The sequence below is a fragment of the Gopherus evgoodei genome, chromosome 2, assembly GCF_007399415.2.
Source record: "Gopherus evgoodei ecotype Sinaloan lineage chromosome 2, rGopEvg1_v1.p, whole genome shotgun sequence".
NCBI classification, from domain to species: domain Eukaryota; kingdom Metazoa; phylum Chordata; order Testudines; family Testudinidae; genus Gopherus; species Gopherus evgoodei.
The window spans coordinates 72,782,479-72,799,294 of NC_044323.1; positions in this window are offsets into that span (position 1 = coordinate 72,782,479).

Below are 16,816 nucleotides of genomic sequence, written 5' to 3' on the forward strand. Positions count from 1 at the left end.
AGGAAGTTTTATTTACTCCTTCACATAACACAAGCACCAGCAGTCAGCCAATGAATTATTAGGCAGCAGGTTTAAAACAAACATAGGGAAGTACTTTGTCACACAGCACCCTGTCAACCTGTGGAATTTGTTGCTAGGGGATGTTGTGAAGGCTATAACTATAACTTCCAAAAGAATTAGAGAAGTTCATGGAGGATAAGTCCATTAATGGTGATTAGCCTATACTGTCAGGAACACAACCCAATGGCTCTGGGCATCCCTAACCTCTGACTACCAGAAGCTGGGACTGGACAATACAGGACCATGGATCACTGAAAAATTATCCTGTTTTGTTCATTCCTTCAGAAGCATCTGGCCCCAGCCATGGTCAGAAGACAGGATACTGGGCTAGATGTGCCATTGGCCTGACCCGGTATGCCCGTTCTTATGGTCAATCAGGTCTCTGCCCTAAGATCCATGGTATAGGATTAAACTCACATATAAAGGGTTAAAATTAGTTCAGAAGGAAGAAAATACATGTTTTTGTAAAATGTGGGTGCTTACCAGTCATGGAAGGCCTGGGAGAATGGTTAGGACCAGTTGACCCTGGAAGGAAGATATGCTTTGTTGTAGATACAGAACATGGAATGTGTCTGATTAGACAGAGGGGTCAGGCCTTGAAGAGGCCCTAATTATTAAGGTTGGTTCCAACTCATTTAAACAAAGAAATTGAAACAGTCACATAGGATCTGATGAAAAGAGTATAAAAGGGTGAGTTCTTCGAAGGTTCTTTGCTAGTGCTCTGTCCATTTGGAGCCAGTCAATATGATTGTGAGAGTCCTGGGCCTAGTCTTGTAAGTATTTGATTACTTATGACTACATGTTACTATATAGGTGTGGTTATCATTTGGTATTTAAGGCACATATGGAGCAGCTGTATAAATATCATTCAGCCTTTAGATTTAATAAAGGCATTTATGGTTGAATTGGTGTTGTGGTGATCTCATGAATTAATAAATGTGTAATGATAATTCCAACACATGGCAAATATGCCAGCAGGAAAGTCCATGTTGTGGTTTTGTAAAAAGTAGAAATCATTGATCCTCCTTATGCTTAGTGTTTGTAGGGCCGGAAACAAGAGAAAGCTAATGATATGTTTTCTGCTGCTAGAGAGAGACCCTGACTCTGCTACACTGGGCATTCAGTGGTTGGATTTAAAATAAAAATCATTGCAGGTCACCTTTAAGATCATCTACTGCTGAACAAACTCCACAGTAGAACTAGGAACAAACTATGAACACAATGAGAGCTTGACCTTTGCATTTCCTGGCTTTTGGTAATTTTTCCTACATCCGTACAGTACATATAGCTCTGCGGGTGCAGAACTGGACATACTCATTGATTTAAAAAATCGGTCATTGAGATTAGAAAAGCTTATTTTCCTGGAGCACTTCAATCTCAGTGAAAGTGTCGGAGACAAAAAATAGTTCTTCTTTTGAGACTGTAGAGGTCATTTCTGGAGATTAGAAGAGCAGCAGACTGCTAGCTCTGAGATATGTCAAGCTTTGGTGCATTACAGACACATACGCAGAGTGCTGGGGCCTGGCCTGAACAGCTCTGCATTTGAAGGAAAAATAGTCATACAGGCTGAGGCACAGTGTGCTAATGTTCAGCTTCAATTCACATATCTGATGTTAATTGTAAACCTCAAAGCGCTTGGGAGAAGTAATAATAGACATTTTGATATGACATTAAGGACTGGCAATGCTATTGGATACCTTTAAATATTCAAGCAGTCTCCTTTCTGTTCTCATGCCACCCTGGGCTCCCTTCAACTTCAGTGCAGGGGAATTGAAGTGAACTGAAGGTCAGAACAGAATTAGTCTGTCAGGAATACTTCTTGATTTCCTGTTTGACTTGTAGTCCATTAAGGGGGACAGGTGGAGACCAATCATATTCACACAGCGGGCTCTGGAGATTTTGTCACCTTTAGGCAAACTCCAGTATGTGTGCAGCCCTGTACCATTTGTGGGTCCTCGCCTATTGTGTGATCTCTTTCTCTTTTTTTCCCCCTTCCCCTCTTCTTTCCTTTGGCCCCTATTACTTCTCCCTTCAGAGGGGCAACACTGAGGAAGCTCCTAAATTACCCAGTTCTCCTCCAGGCTGAAACCCCACATTTCTCTCTTCAACTTGATGGGTTCTCCTCTAAAATCTGTTTCATTCCTCACCCTTAGATACATATTAACCACTTCCTCCTTGTCAAGTTTGTCTCCATTTCAATCACCAGGTCAATTCTGATCCTCTGTCCTCCCCACTTTTGCTCTCCCTATGGTCCATTTGCCCCTCTTCAGCACCACATCCCTTAAGGTCTGATTCTGTCTCCATCCATCACCCTTCTTTCAGTTCTCACCTTCTGTCTCCAGGGGTATGTCTTTATGAGCAAACGGGTACAGTTTTCAGTCACATTTGCTCAGTTGAGCGAGGCTTCCCTCTCCACTATGACACAGATAGTAATACGGCTCCCCCCACCACCACATCTTTAGAGGGCTTTTCTATCGCACTATATTCACACAACTGAGCTAACACAATTAGAAAGTACATGCTTACTAATCATCAAGATAGGGCCCATCTGGCTGCTCCAGCAGCTCCACAGTTGAGATCAGACCCAGCTACCGACACAGATTGCCTCCCAACCAAATGGCTGCCTGATATCAGAGTGATCAGATCTACAGCCAATCTGCTAAAGAGCAAGGTGTTGCCTGCACATGTCTGAGGGAGTAGGCTTAAGCAGGAGGTGGCTGAGCTGCTATCAGGGAATTGCAGGTGCATGGTCTGCTCATAGAATAGACCAGTGTACACTTAGTATAGGGTGGGTCACATGACTGTTTGACCACATAGAGCCATGGTGCAGTTTCCTGAGCAGAAGTCCAACAGGTAGTAATAGACTAATGTACTTTATCTGTGCAACACTGAGATACAGCATTTATGCGTGCTTTAGCAAACTGCCATAGAATAGATGGATGGATAGAAAGATACATATATGCAGTTGCAGGCTACTCAATTTAGTTCTTATTTGGAGATTTCCAAGAATCCCTCCTTGGGCTTATCTAACCAAGAGCAATCACTGTGATCCTTTATACCTCTCCCTTGGGGGGTATTTTGACCAGTGGATCCATGCCATGTGTAGATGTGCATCCCTGCTGCATTCCTGCCCACCTACATTACATGTCTCGCAAAGCTCAAGTACAGCAGTGGTGCCATGCACTAGATAGCAGTATACAATGGGTCAGAGTGCCCCTGAACAGTATTCTAAACCCTAAGCCTGCAACTCCTATCACAGCAGAAATGTAGTGTGCCTCTGGGCTGGCCATAGAGTGGGGAAGGCAGGATTTGTGCCTAAAGATTTGTGCTGAAAGAAGAATCACTTCATCAGAATGGTATTGAAATGCAAACACCCAGGAGGAACATAGCAAATATGGTGCCCAGTTGCAACTGTAACTATTTTATTTGCACTTTTCTTCTAAAGGTTTCTGGTAAGAAAAAAAAAGATGCAGTGAGATATCAAAAATGGGCAGCTATGAACAGTGCCATGAACAAAGTGTGAAAAGTGCCCTGAACAAAGTAGAACAGCTGGAAGAAACCGCTGAGAATTTTAGTCCCAAGTCTGACACTCCACGATTCTTCACTGTGACCAAGTCCACATTTACCACACAACCCGAATATCGAAGCTGACCCACCATCCCTGCCTCAGTCTCCTCTGAAGACCAATCTCAGTTTCCTTCTCAGTGAGATGGCCACCAGTGCAACCCCAACCTCAGCTTAAGTCACTTCATCAATTCTCACTTGCTTAACAAAAAACAAATGTTATTGGCACAGAACAGAGTGCACCTAGCTGGATATTAGGCCAAATCATTCCTAGGTGGGCACGAAGCTTAAGTTACAAATTCTTGAAATATTTAACCACAGTGGAACAGCTTCAACAGGAGAGACAGAGGGCTATCAGAATATCTTATAGCCCAGTGGCTAGGGGATTCAGCTGAGAGGCAACAGACCCTAATTTAAATCCCTTCTCCCCCTCAGGTGGAAAGTGATCTTAAACTAGGTGTTTTCTATGTCCCAGATGAGTACCTTAATCGCTTGACTAAAAGTTATGAGGAAGCTCCTCCTTCTCCCTTTTGAGGAAGGTTTTCTGTAAGGGTCCATCCTATAGGGGCGGTCCGAGCCTGCTTACTGGATTGGGCCCACAAGCAAAGTAGGCAGAGTAACACCTAGCTTCTCCCAAGATTTAGGCATCTGAACACCTGGCATGGGGCTGCAGTACCCGTACATAGAGGCAGGAACATAGGGGCATGGGGAAATTTCATGGCAAAAATGTAGGCAAGCAATCAAGTTTAGGCACCTAAAGAATTCAGGGGCAGCTGCGTGGGGGATTTGTGAATCCCAGTGGGATGTAATTCTGGGATTTAGGCACCCAAAGTGCTAGTGCGGCACCTAAGTCCTTTTGTGAATCTAGCCTAATGTCAGCTTTCAGCATCTCCATGGATTATCTGTATGTTATCCCAGGTCCTCCTTTCTCCTCTGCTCCCCCCAGCATGGGTCAATCCTCATCTTATATATCTACATATTCCTTTGGAGGATTATGAAGAGACCAGCCAACCCCTCGCCAAACCACTCTTTCTCCCCTGCCCCTTAAAAACACACCCGCAATGCACCACCATTGGACTGGCAACTTTGTTTTTGAGTAACCAAAGAATAAAACAGGGCATTTCTTTTTCTTTCCATCCAGGTTAACTTTGAACTGAAATCAAGTGTCCCCGTACTTGTGTGGCATGTTAGATTGTTTCTTTTCCTTTTTCAATGGTTACAAGAATACTAATCTTCATTTAATAAATGCTTTTCTTATCCAATTCCATTGATTTAGTTACAGCATCAGCTGCATACATTAAAATTCATTAGCATGTTGCTTTCTTGCCCAAGATTTGCATAGCTAATACAATTCATATTAGACTGGCAAGGCAGCATCCATCACAATGAGCTTTAAATTATTGCTGTTCTGTGCTGCATTTTGGTTCCCTCACATTATATTCCACTAGCAGAAAAAGGGAAGGGCAACAGAAGAGACACTGAGGGCCAATTTTTCAACAGGCCTCCAAAAATGCACCCACACTATTTGCTAGAATATGCATTTGCACAGGAACAGATGTGTATTTGCATATGCAAATTGTGTAGTTGATCACCCAAAACCCAATTAACTTGGGAAACTACCAAGTTGTATGAGCACTCAAATATTTTGGGGACATTTTTTGGAGGAATGGTGAAAATTTGGCCCTGAGAAGGTAAATGGAATTGGCTGTTTCTCTCTGATAAGTCTAAATTAATTACATGTCTTCAAACGTGTTAACGTCACTTGTCTTTCTTGGGGTGATCCAAGAACCACTATTTTTGAGTCATCAAAGCTGCACATTTTGTATCAAAATAGATTTTGACATGTGGTATCTCAATAACACCAAATAGAATTCTACTAAACATTCAGAAACAAATTACCTTTGGGATGAGAACAAGGATAAGTAATTTCAGTCCAAAGGGTAATTTTGCTTGAAAGTTTTATCCAGTTGAATGGAGGATTTATAATGAAAGAGCATTCTCAACTACTACTATAGTGTCATGTGATGTGAATGGCAGAAGTCAATTAATCATTTCTTAGCAAACAACAGAAGCAAAATAGAAATACACTCGATAATTTGGATTTAACACACAGTGACAATACATTTCTGTCAATCCAATTTATTTTTTGGTCTTACTTTCAAGTCATCACATTCTGATAAGAAACTGGATGGTATCCACCTAGACACTCAATGGGACTATTTGGAAGTGCATTAGCAGATAATCCTAGCTGTTGCAATTAGGAGTATTAAATCACTGATCCTTTTATAAAAGTATCAGATGATGTCATACTTCCGGCATTCTGCCTAAGAAACAAAGATGGGGAAAAGATTGTTATGTTCTTAGGGAATATGTGAAGAACCACAAAGGTCTTTTCATAATTTATAACTACATAACTGAAGGTAGAAAAAGAAGAAAAATAAACTATTTGACTTAACAACGGGAAAGAGAGCCACTTTCCAGAAAGCCATTTTATGGATATCTATGTTAATGAGAAGCATTGTGCTCCTCTGGGGTTTGTCTCTTGTAGAGAAATCTGCAGCTTACTGCATTTGAAGGATGAATGACCCAATCTGCATATAAGGAGAACAGAGCCAAATATTTTTGAGGTTGATATAAAAACCTGATCCTGTTAAAGGATTAGCTCCTTCCAAGCGCATTCACTTCAGTGGGAATTTAAAGAGCTCAGCACCTCAGAAGAGGAAATCAGCTCTTTGCAGGAGTGTAGGTCAACGATTTGTTAATTTATTTATTCCATTGTATAAATACTCAACTGTATATTTATGTGATAATGTTGAATTGTCTTTTTGCTTCCTGTTTTAAGCCTAGAAGAAGGAAATCCCAAAGTCTATGAGAGAGGCTAGCCTTGTGGTATGGTATTTGAGATCCAGATAAGACTAGAAGATACTGGAGGATACCTTTTCTTTCAGATCTTCCAGCCTGAGGTCCAAAAAAGTCCATATAATCAACCAAACTACAGCATGTTCGCCTGAAATGAACATTCATCTGCTATTGGTGCATATCATTGCAACCATGTGACCTCACATGTTCATCATAATGAAAACAATAACACCAAACATCAAATAATCATCAGAATATGGCTTTGGACAATCAAGGCCACATGTTTTTAAAACAGCAGTTCAGGGTCCTTTTGCTATAATGTGCAAACAATTATAGGCTTATCTTTGTGCATGCAATTAGCGTAACTACTAAGCAACAAGTAGGTGCCTAATTAGGCCTTTGCATACAAAGTTGCCTGATCTGTGTATACAATTTTAAGTGCACAATTGCATGCACATATTTGCCTGTGTCCCTTTTGATTCTAATTATCCAAAATTATATTCTGAGCTATTGACTAATCCTTTTCAATAACCATTTGATAATGCCACTTTTTTATTATACCTTTCACCCTGAATCACTTCCCAAACTTAGTCTGATACACTGCACAAATTATATACTGGGATAACTCCTAGTGAAATACGTTGTGTAGTGCACAAAAGCACTATTCAACTATCCAGGACACTCTGTATGCAACTGAAACTGCAGATTTAAGTGGGCAGAAAGAATATCTGATCTGATCAGAACTGAAATATAGTAAGAACATCACTGCTAATGGTAGAATGGTACAAAATGTTTGTATAATAAACCCCCAAATCATTCTAGCACTTGTTTTCTATGAACATGGACCAGAAGAACTACAAAGGTCATTAAGATTCAAGCCCCTTTCAAGCAAACCTGGACTCAATTTCAAGTGAACTGTGTTCAACCTATAAATTTGCATTAGAATCAGGCAGAGCATGATTTCTCTCTGTTTTGAAGGGGTCAAACACCAAAGCTCAAAGTGCCCACGTCCACACTACAGAGTAAAATCGAAATTAATAAAATCGATTTTATAAAACAGATTTTATAAAATCGATTTTACACGTCCACACTAGGGCACATTACTTCGGTGGTGTGCGTCCATGGTCCCAGGCTACCATCGATTTCCGGAGCGGTGCACTCTGGGTAGCTCAGTAAAAGAATGGGACCAATAACTTCGATTTCCGTCCACACTAACCCTAAATCGATTTAGTAATATCGATTTTAGGCTTACTCCTTTCGTTTAGCTGGAGTACAGAAATCGATTTTAAGACCCCTTAAAATCGATTTTAAGTGCCTTGTAGTGTGGATGGGTACAGCGTTAAATCGATTTAACGCTGTTTAAATCGATTTAACGCTGTAGTGTGGACCTGGCCAGTGAAACTTAGTGAGAAGGGGTGTAAATCCACAAAGATCAAAGTATGAATTATGATTTAGGAGCTTGATGTTCCCATCCACACATTTCACAACAATATATTGAGAAGGTCATACATGAAGCAGTAAAGTTTGAGAAAGGCTGAATTCTAAACGAAACAAAATGCCTGTTGAAGCCACTGAGAAGTATGATCACAGAGACTGGTGTAGCTCACGTTAACACCCCTCTTCTTCTGGCGGGGCTGGCGGGGAAAGATCTGGGTTGACCATCAGTGGCCAAGACCTCACTTTTATGTCTCATCTGAAAGATGTCATAAACCTGGCAATAATATCACCAGAGCATCAAACTTAAGTAGTGGGTTATTTACAGACGATTGTTGACCTAGTGCTGCCACTAGCCCCTCCAGGTACCTAAATGTGACACCTCAGCACCTTGCTTTCACCTGCTCTTGACTTGAGGAAGTTTTGTCTATGCCTGCTGGTGGTCAGTTCCCTACCTCCACTGATCCCAGGAAACACAGGCACTCCCTTCTAGGCTTCACAGGCCCCACAGTCACACTGCAAGCTAGCGAGTGGCATACCCCAGCCCTTGAGACCTCTGAGCATCTCCCTGAAGCATCCAGTGGAATAGTGGCTGGACACTTCAGGGATATACTCAGATGGCTTGGGGGTTACTAAAAACCCTGGAGATTTTACTGCGCTGATGAGCCAGGACATGAAAACTCCAAGCAGAGGAATTCTGCATGCTCTGTGGTGATTGCTATGCAAGCCTGTGGAAGCATGGGGTTGGGTGAAGATAGGCTTGAACTCCTGTAAGGCCATGATACCCTGGAGGGGCTGCTGTTCAGATTCATTAGCCTATAGCTCAGCGTAGGAGATGCAACAGGGGCCGCAGCTTCTACCACAGCCCTTGGAGCACAGTAGCTGTTGTTGAATATATGCGATAGTGCAGTGGTTCTCAAACTGTGGGTCAGGACCCCAAAGTGGGTCGCAAACCTGTTTTAATGGGGTTGCAAGAGCTTGTGTTAGACTTACTGAGGTCAGGGCCAAAGCCCAAGCCCAACCCAAGCCCAAGCCCCACCACCTGGGGCCAAAGCCAAAGCTCGGGGGATTCGGCCTTGGGCAGCAGGGTTCAGGTTACAGGTAATCTGCCTGGGGCTGAAGCCATTGGGCTTTGGCTTTGCACCCCCACCCCCTTCCTGGGGTGGCTGGGTCCGGATGGGCTCATGCTTCGGTCCCGTCTCTGGGGTCCTGCAGTAATTTTTTCTGTCAGAAGGGGGTCATGGTGCAATGAAGTTTGAGAATCCCTGTGGTAGTGTCCCACATCCTGCAGTGAAAATGAGAGAGAGGCACCACCCTCCCACCACTCACTCCAATGTACATTAGGTCCCTTGCCAGGCCTACCTATTGGGAAACATCATCTAACCTTTTTGAGGGAATAAAAAATTCAGGTGAGTGAAAAAAATGAACTAAGGAAGAAAATCCTCCACCTGCTCATCTTTTTCAGTGATTTTTAGTAAAGTAAAGAAAATACTGCATTTGTGGCTTCTAGTTCCCCCACTCTTCTCTCTGCTCGGTTCCCTGCCAACAATCGCTCGCATCTTGACCCCTTTTAACTTTTACTTTCTTTTAGGAATGCTAATGCAGGTGATCTTTCAAGCTCCTGATTCAGCTTTTCTGAAAGATAGTGGAAAGGGTTAGTGCTGGCAGTGTGGGGAAGGAGAAAAAAAGGGGCAGATAGGAAACGGCTTTTAATTCTCCCCCCCCCCCCACCTCCACAACTGCCCAGCTGTGACTGCTCTATCAGAGAGCTGGCACACCCCCAAGAAGGTTTTTCTCCCACAGGGAAAAAAGACTTGAAAACCAGCGAGGAGCAGCTGGAAATAGGAAGAGTTGGAAAGTACTGTAGGTCACCGAGTCCATTTCCAGAGCGGGATACAGTCTCTGGCGAGAGGATGTAGCTCATACTAAACTGATTCTGCACTCACAGCTGGGCAAAAGGCTGGGCCACAGGGAAGAGCAGAGCAATGTGATCAAGGAGAGTCGGATAAAAGGGCTTCTGAAGGAGGGAGGGGAGAAAAATTTGGCAATTAATATGTATATATTTTAACTTAAAACAGTATAAAAAAGTGACCTGATGATTAGCACTTATATAGCACTTCATAAACATTAGCTAATTAATCCTTGCTACTTACCTGTTACATTTTGAGGTGTTACATTTTTTATCTGAGACACTGTGAAACTAAGGCTCCCTCTATACTAGAGAGCTTACAGCGGTGCAGCTGAACCAATGCAGCTGCACTGCTGTAAGATCTCCCATGTAGCCGCTCTATGCCAATGGGAGAGAGCTCTCCAGGCAACATAATTAATCCACCCCCGAAAAGCGGCATAAGCAGGTCAGAGAGAGAAGTTTTCCCGCCGACATGGTGCTGTGCACACTAGCATTTATGCCAATGTAACTTATATCGCTAGGGTGAGGGGAGCAGGAAATATTCAGGCCCCTGAGCAACATGAGTTTTGCCAACGTAAGTGTAGTGTAGCCATAGTCCACTATTAAGGATCAGATTTTCAAAAGTCAGGCAGGCAGTTACCATTGCTGTAAAACAAGCATTTGCTTGCACAAACTGTCAGTTCTTTGTGGAAAAGCCAAAAGCATCAGAGTTGCAATCTGGAACAGACCAAAGTTTAACAACAGAGATTTGCAACAATGTTCTCACAAGAATTGTTAAAACCATTTACAAATTGTAGTAGTAGCAGGATGGTACTTGCAAATGCAAATTAGTCATGTATTTTTATGCATGTAACTATGTGATGGACTTTTTTGAAAATCAGGCCCCTACATACTTTGCTCAAGACCACACTAGTCACTAGGCAAACCAGATCTCGTTTCTTATTCTAAGGGCTTGTCAAGACTTAAAATGCTGCAGCAGGGCCATTGTAGCACATCAGAGTAGACACTACATAAGCCGACAGGAGGGATTCTCCCATTGGAGTAGGTAATCAACCTCCCAAAGAGGCAGTAGTTAGGGTGACGGAAGAATTATTCCATCAACCTAGCACTGTCTACACAGCACTTAGACTGTCTTACCAACATAGATTTTCTAGTGTGGTTCATGCCTTAGTCATCCCCTGCACCATTCTGCCTCTCAGCCACATAGCCCAGAATAAAAAGTCTATATTACCTTTTCCTGCTAATTTCTTCCTCTCTTTCCTCTATGAACTATTTGCCACAGTGGGAAGATATGTGTTAAAGATAATTGCATAATAGATTTATATTTTAACTATGTAATGATAAATACACTAAGATATTCCAGAGCAGGGCCCACAAATAGCCACTTGGATCAAGGCACATAACTAACTGTGGTTTCACGCAATACATGGCTCAATAAAATATGACCAGTTTGCTCCACCGCCCTGTTACAGGCAAACTACTTATTTTAAAGTTTTCTCTCCATTTTTTTTAAGCCAGGAGCTTAGACTCATTAGCAATGGAAACAAAACTCCAGTCTGGCATTCACCAGGGACTGCCATTGTCACATGGGCCAAAAGTCTCAGCTCACATTATTCTGCACTTGAGACAGAGAACTAAGGTGCTCTCTCATGGCTCAGCTCCATAAATTATGGGACCAGTCTCATTTAAGCGCTTAAGAAATGTTTGTGTGTCTGTTTCAGAGATTTGTTTTGTCCTTCTTACTGCTTTCAACCTATGCTGCTTTTGTGGCCAGAAGCAGGGGAAGGTGATTGCTGTCAGGAAAAGACCTATAATGTGAGCAGAGACAAGTTAGTAAAATAAAGTCTGAAGGAACAGACTGAACTGTTCCGGTCGTCTCATTTATTAGAAAGAGAAAAGGAACAAAGTAGTTTGCAAGGCATGAAAATTGGCTCTGCTGATCGTGGGAGAAATCAGCTGGCATGCAGAAGCACTTTTAAAAAATTCTTTCACATGGTGCCAACCCATAGAGAGGTGACAAGCTGACAGAGAGGTTGATAGCTTGTGCATCTGAGCTCTCCCCGAGAGGCCCACAGCACACCATTCTGCAGCCTAGCCTGGTCCATCCCTGCCATGAACTTCCTCTGGCTAGACTCCTTTCACTGGATTCCTCTTAGGTGAGTCAAAGGAAGCAGTTTCTGGGAAAACCAATGGAAGATAGTGGGTCAAACTCAGATTCTGGTGTATGGGTACAAATTTACTGACCTGCATGGGCCACATTCAAAGCTGATACAGTCTGTCTGAGGTCCAAATGCAGAGTGGCGTAAATGACTGTAGTGCCATTGACTTCCGTGGAGCTGCACCGGCTAGCACTAAGTCTGATGAGCTCCTTAATTCTTAACAGGACCCTTCCAGTAACCAAAGAATTCCTGAGTCACCTTCTCTCTTCATAGTCAAAGTCCCTTTTCTCACTTCTTCCTTAACAAAGGTGTGTGACAGAACAAAGTTTCTATGCAGGGGATGATAGTACACAGCTGGAAAAATCAGTGAAATAAGGAAACTCCAATCAACAAGGTTTTATCTATATAATATTATTCAAATAATCCATAATGCTCTCTGGTTACAGCCCATTGATTGAGCAGGGAGTTGTTAAACTCCTTTTTGGTATCTGTGCACTATGTTTTTAGCTTTGAGATCTTCTTTAGCCAAAGTATATCTGGAACGAGGGAAGGTTTAGCTTGAACTTCATTTCTTTGTCTCTCTCAGGATATGTCTACTCAAGAGGCTACCCCATGCTGCCTCAGTTTCACTTTTATTGTTATTGAAGCTAGCTAGACAAAGCTAGCTGGGGTTGTCATAAACAGATAGCTAAGGGTTAATGTTCTTTTACCTGTAAAAGGGTTAACACAGGGAACCTGAAACACCTGACCAGAGGACCAATCAGGAAACAAGACTTTTTCAAATCTGGGTGGAGGGAAGTTTTGGGTGTGAGTTCTTTGTTCTTTGTCTTGGATCTGACCCTCTCGGCTCTAAGAGTGATTTTTCTATCTCCAGGATTTCTAATCTTCTTATTACAAGTTGTAAGTACAAGAACAGTAAGACAATAGGTTTATATTGTTTTCTTTTGTATTTACATGTGTGTAGTTGCTGGAGTGTGTTAAATTGTATTCTTTTTGGATAAGGCTGTTTATTCATTTTTTTCCTTTAAGCAATTGACCCTGTATATTGTCATCTTATTACAGAGACTATTTTTAATGTCTTTTTCTTTCTTTTTTTTATATAAAGCTTTCTTTTTAAGACCTGTTGGAGTTTTTCTTTAGTGGGGACTCCAGGAAATTGAGACTGCAGCTCACCAGGGAATTGGTGGGAGGAAGAAGTCAGGGGGAAAATCTCTTTGCGTTAGATTTACTAAGCCTGACTTTGCACACCCTCTGGGTGACGGGGGGAGAGAGATTAGCTCTCTCGGTACTTGTGTTTCCAGGACTGGAAGCAGAGAATCTCCTAGGGTCGTCCAGGGAGTGGAGCCTGGGAGGAAGTAACCAGGAAACAAGGGGAGGGGATTATTTCCCTTTGTTGTAGGACTCAAGGCATCTGAGTCTGGGGGTCCCCAAGGAAGGTTTTGGGGAGACCACAGTGAGCTAGGCACTGTATAATTCCTGGCTGGTGGCAGCTTTACCAGGTCCAAGCTGGTATCTAAGCTTGGAGGTTTTCATGCTAACACCCATATTTTGGACGCTAAGGTCCAGATCTGGGAAAAAATGTTATGACAGGGGTATGCCTACCTGTGCTGCCGTGACACCTCTGATGGGCATTGTAGACATACTTCAATGGACTCTGGGTTTGTGGATGCTTTCAGCTTGCCAAAAAAGAAGCAGAAAACTAGCTGAAGCTGAAGAGTCACAATGCTTCACTGCTGCTATCTAGCTCCTAAATAAACATTTGCAACCTCAGAGAATAATTGGTGTTTCATGGCAATATGTTAGTTGCAACTCTGGCATAACAGGACAAGCTACATTGAGCCCTAAATTCTCATCATTTCACAGTATCTTCTAACATAACATACCCAAACAATCAACTAAGTTAAAGGCAGAGCCAGGAGATCTACCAGATCATGACAAATGAGCTGACATCCTTGTACCACACCTGTTTATACATTTTCCTAATGGTACTTCAACTTATCCCAATGACAGTTAACAGGTAACCCACGCCCAATTTAAATGCCAGTATCTGTTCTTAACTTAACTATCTGCTTAACTATGAATTAATTTCCTTTTACTCCTCTGCCTGAAGAGATCTCGCTGAGTCTGTGCAGCCCACGGAAGAGCCTACCCACACCAACTTCTGGCTTACAGAGCACAGACATGCTTACATATTCTCCCCTGTGCATCTTCACACAGCTCATTAAAGACGGGAGTTTGTTCTGGGAGATGATGGATATGTTTAAAACTGTCACATTTTCTATTAGCTTGAACCCCATTATGGGGATGATTCGCTCCATGTAGACAGCAAAGGGAAACAACCAAAGAATAACTTAACCATGTTTTTCCCCCTACCAACAAACTTATCTAATAATGCAGGCCCTGGACTGGCTTTATGATTCATGGTGCTCCACACAGCAGGAGGCAGAATAAAATGGTGAGCTGCATTCCCCTGTAGCCCCAATTATTGAAGAAGAAATCAGGCAGACACCTGAGTTATTGTCTGCACAGGCCCTATGAAATGCACAATCCCAGCAGGTGCCTGCATTGCTTGCACCTCAGTTGGGCTCTCTCAGAACTAATTAGGCCGTTACACACTAGTTCTCTTTTAGTCTATATTTGATACATGCCTTGCATAGCAGCAAATCAAAGAGCTTGATAACAAGCTCCCAAAACAGCAAGCTGGGGGAGCTTTGAACTGCCCAGGCAACAGGATGAGGTTTTCCTGGGAAAGATCAGTTGTGTTACTCTGAACACTGTGTTCATGCACCAGGCATCTTATTCATCTCTTTCTGCTTCAGTAAAACTCATGTCTGATGGTCACAGGAGAGATCAGAGCACCTCACACACTGGGTAATGGGTGAGTCAGTGACTCAGTAAGTAAGGAGTTTCCTGGAGAGGTTCCACAATGATTCAGCTGTGCCTGAACGCGGAACAACTAGATAAACACAGGCTCTTCAACTTCTCAGCCTTACCCTGAAAAGGAGAAATAAAAAGAGCAAAGACAGAGGATGACAAATCTGCAGGGTGTGCAAGCTGAGGAAGGCAAACAATAAAGATGTGGGAGAATGGCTTGGAGAAAACGATCAGAGATGCCATAGAAAAGAATAATGGAATTGTGAGCCCTTGTGATGGGCCCTGGATTGTCTCTCATGGAGAAGAGGAGTGATTTGAAATACAACTTGATTTGGGGACTAGAGTCTGATACCCTTACTAATGTTCAATCGTGCCTTGCTCTGCAAATAGTCCCACTGAAGTCAATGGAGCTACTTGGAGGAAGGTGCCATCGGCATGAACTAAAGATATTAGGATCTGGCCCCCACTCATTTAACACAGGCCACAAAGAGTACCTGGATTAGGGATAGTCAACAATTATCGGTTGAAAGAAAGCTGGGTTTTCAGTGAAACAAATATTTTCCTTAAAATTTTTGGCTTTTTCATCAGAAATCTGAAAACAGAAAGCTTGGCCAGTTTGGGCAGTTTGGGGTTGAAAATGGTCAGGTTTTGCAAACACAAACAAAAATGCAGTTTGACAGTTTTCAGTTTTTTGATGCAAAGTCAAAATGTTTTAAAGAAACTCAGCCCCCATCCATTTTCCTACCAGTTTGCCTGTGAATGCTGGGGCTCCCCGAAACCCTTCCTAAACAGTGATCCAAGTCTCCTAGGCATAGTTCTCCTTGTGACTTAATATGGTTGAGCCATTGCTCCTGGAAATAACTGGAACTTTTTTTCCTAGTAAAATGTTTTAGTGGCACTATGGAGAACTGAGAGGTAAAGTATACGAAACTCTGAGAATTGCAAAAAGAATCTAACTCTGAGATGTCTGGAGCCAGAAGTCTCAAGGAATTAAAGTGATGTAATGTTTGAAAAAACTCACCATAAAGTAAAACTGGTAAATAAGACATAGAGAAATACTGAGTTTGGATTCCTAATATTTTGCAGCAATAGGAGATCCAGTACTGTGAAGAGCATTCCCTAGAAAATGCAGCTTTCTATGCCTGTTTTGGATTTAAACTTTTTGGACTAGATTCTTTACTCCCTCCCAAGGGGTTAACTCATCCCAAGGCCTGATCTATAGAGGGCAGAAGATGAAGAACAAGTCAGCCCCGCAACAAGCTGGAGTGTCTCCTCATCAGTCAATGGAGCTACATGGAATTACACCTGCCGGAAATCTGGCCTACCATGTCATAGATGCCACTGAGGGCATGACAAAGTCTAGCTTTGTGCATGCACTCACATGCCAGGTAATCAGTGATCTAAATGACATAAACTAGCCTGCTTTTCTTTTATTACCCCATCTATCTTGTCTTTTTCATTGTCTGGGATCCACCAGCCAGAACCCACTGCAATCAACTAGACTGACGCATAATTACGGGAGTGAAATGGCTTTGAAAAATCAGCAATTATTTTGTTTATTTTCATTTCATCTTGCTATTGTCCCAGGACATTCCTATACTTTAAAAAAGGTAGAAAGTGACATAAAAGTGAGCCTATAAATGAAACTGCCCTTAAGTGAAGCTGGTTGGGTTTGCTATTCTGCACCTCAGTCCTAAGGTTCAGCATACAGGCCATCTCTGACACCTTTCATTGGGATATCAAGCATCAGCATTTCCTCTTTCATGCCCAGTGCTGGGGAACATGAAGCACTCAACATGCTGTTTATGCAGAGGCATTCTAACCAGGACCGGCGCTAGGGTTTTGAGCGGCCTAGGCGGACGGCAATTTCGCCGCCCTGTGCGCTGGTCCTGCAGCTCTGGTAGAGCTGCCGCAGTGGTGTCTGAGGGAGGTCCACCGGAGCCGCGTGAGCAGCCGA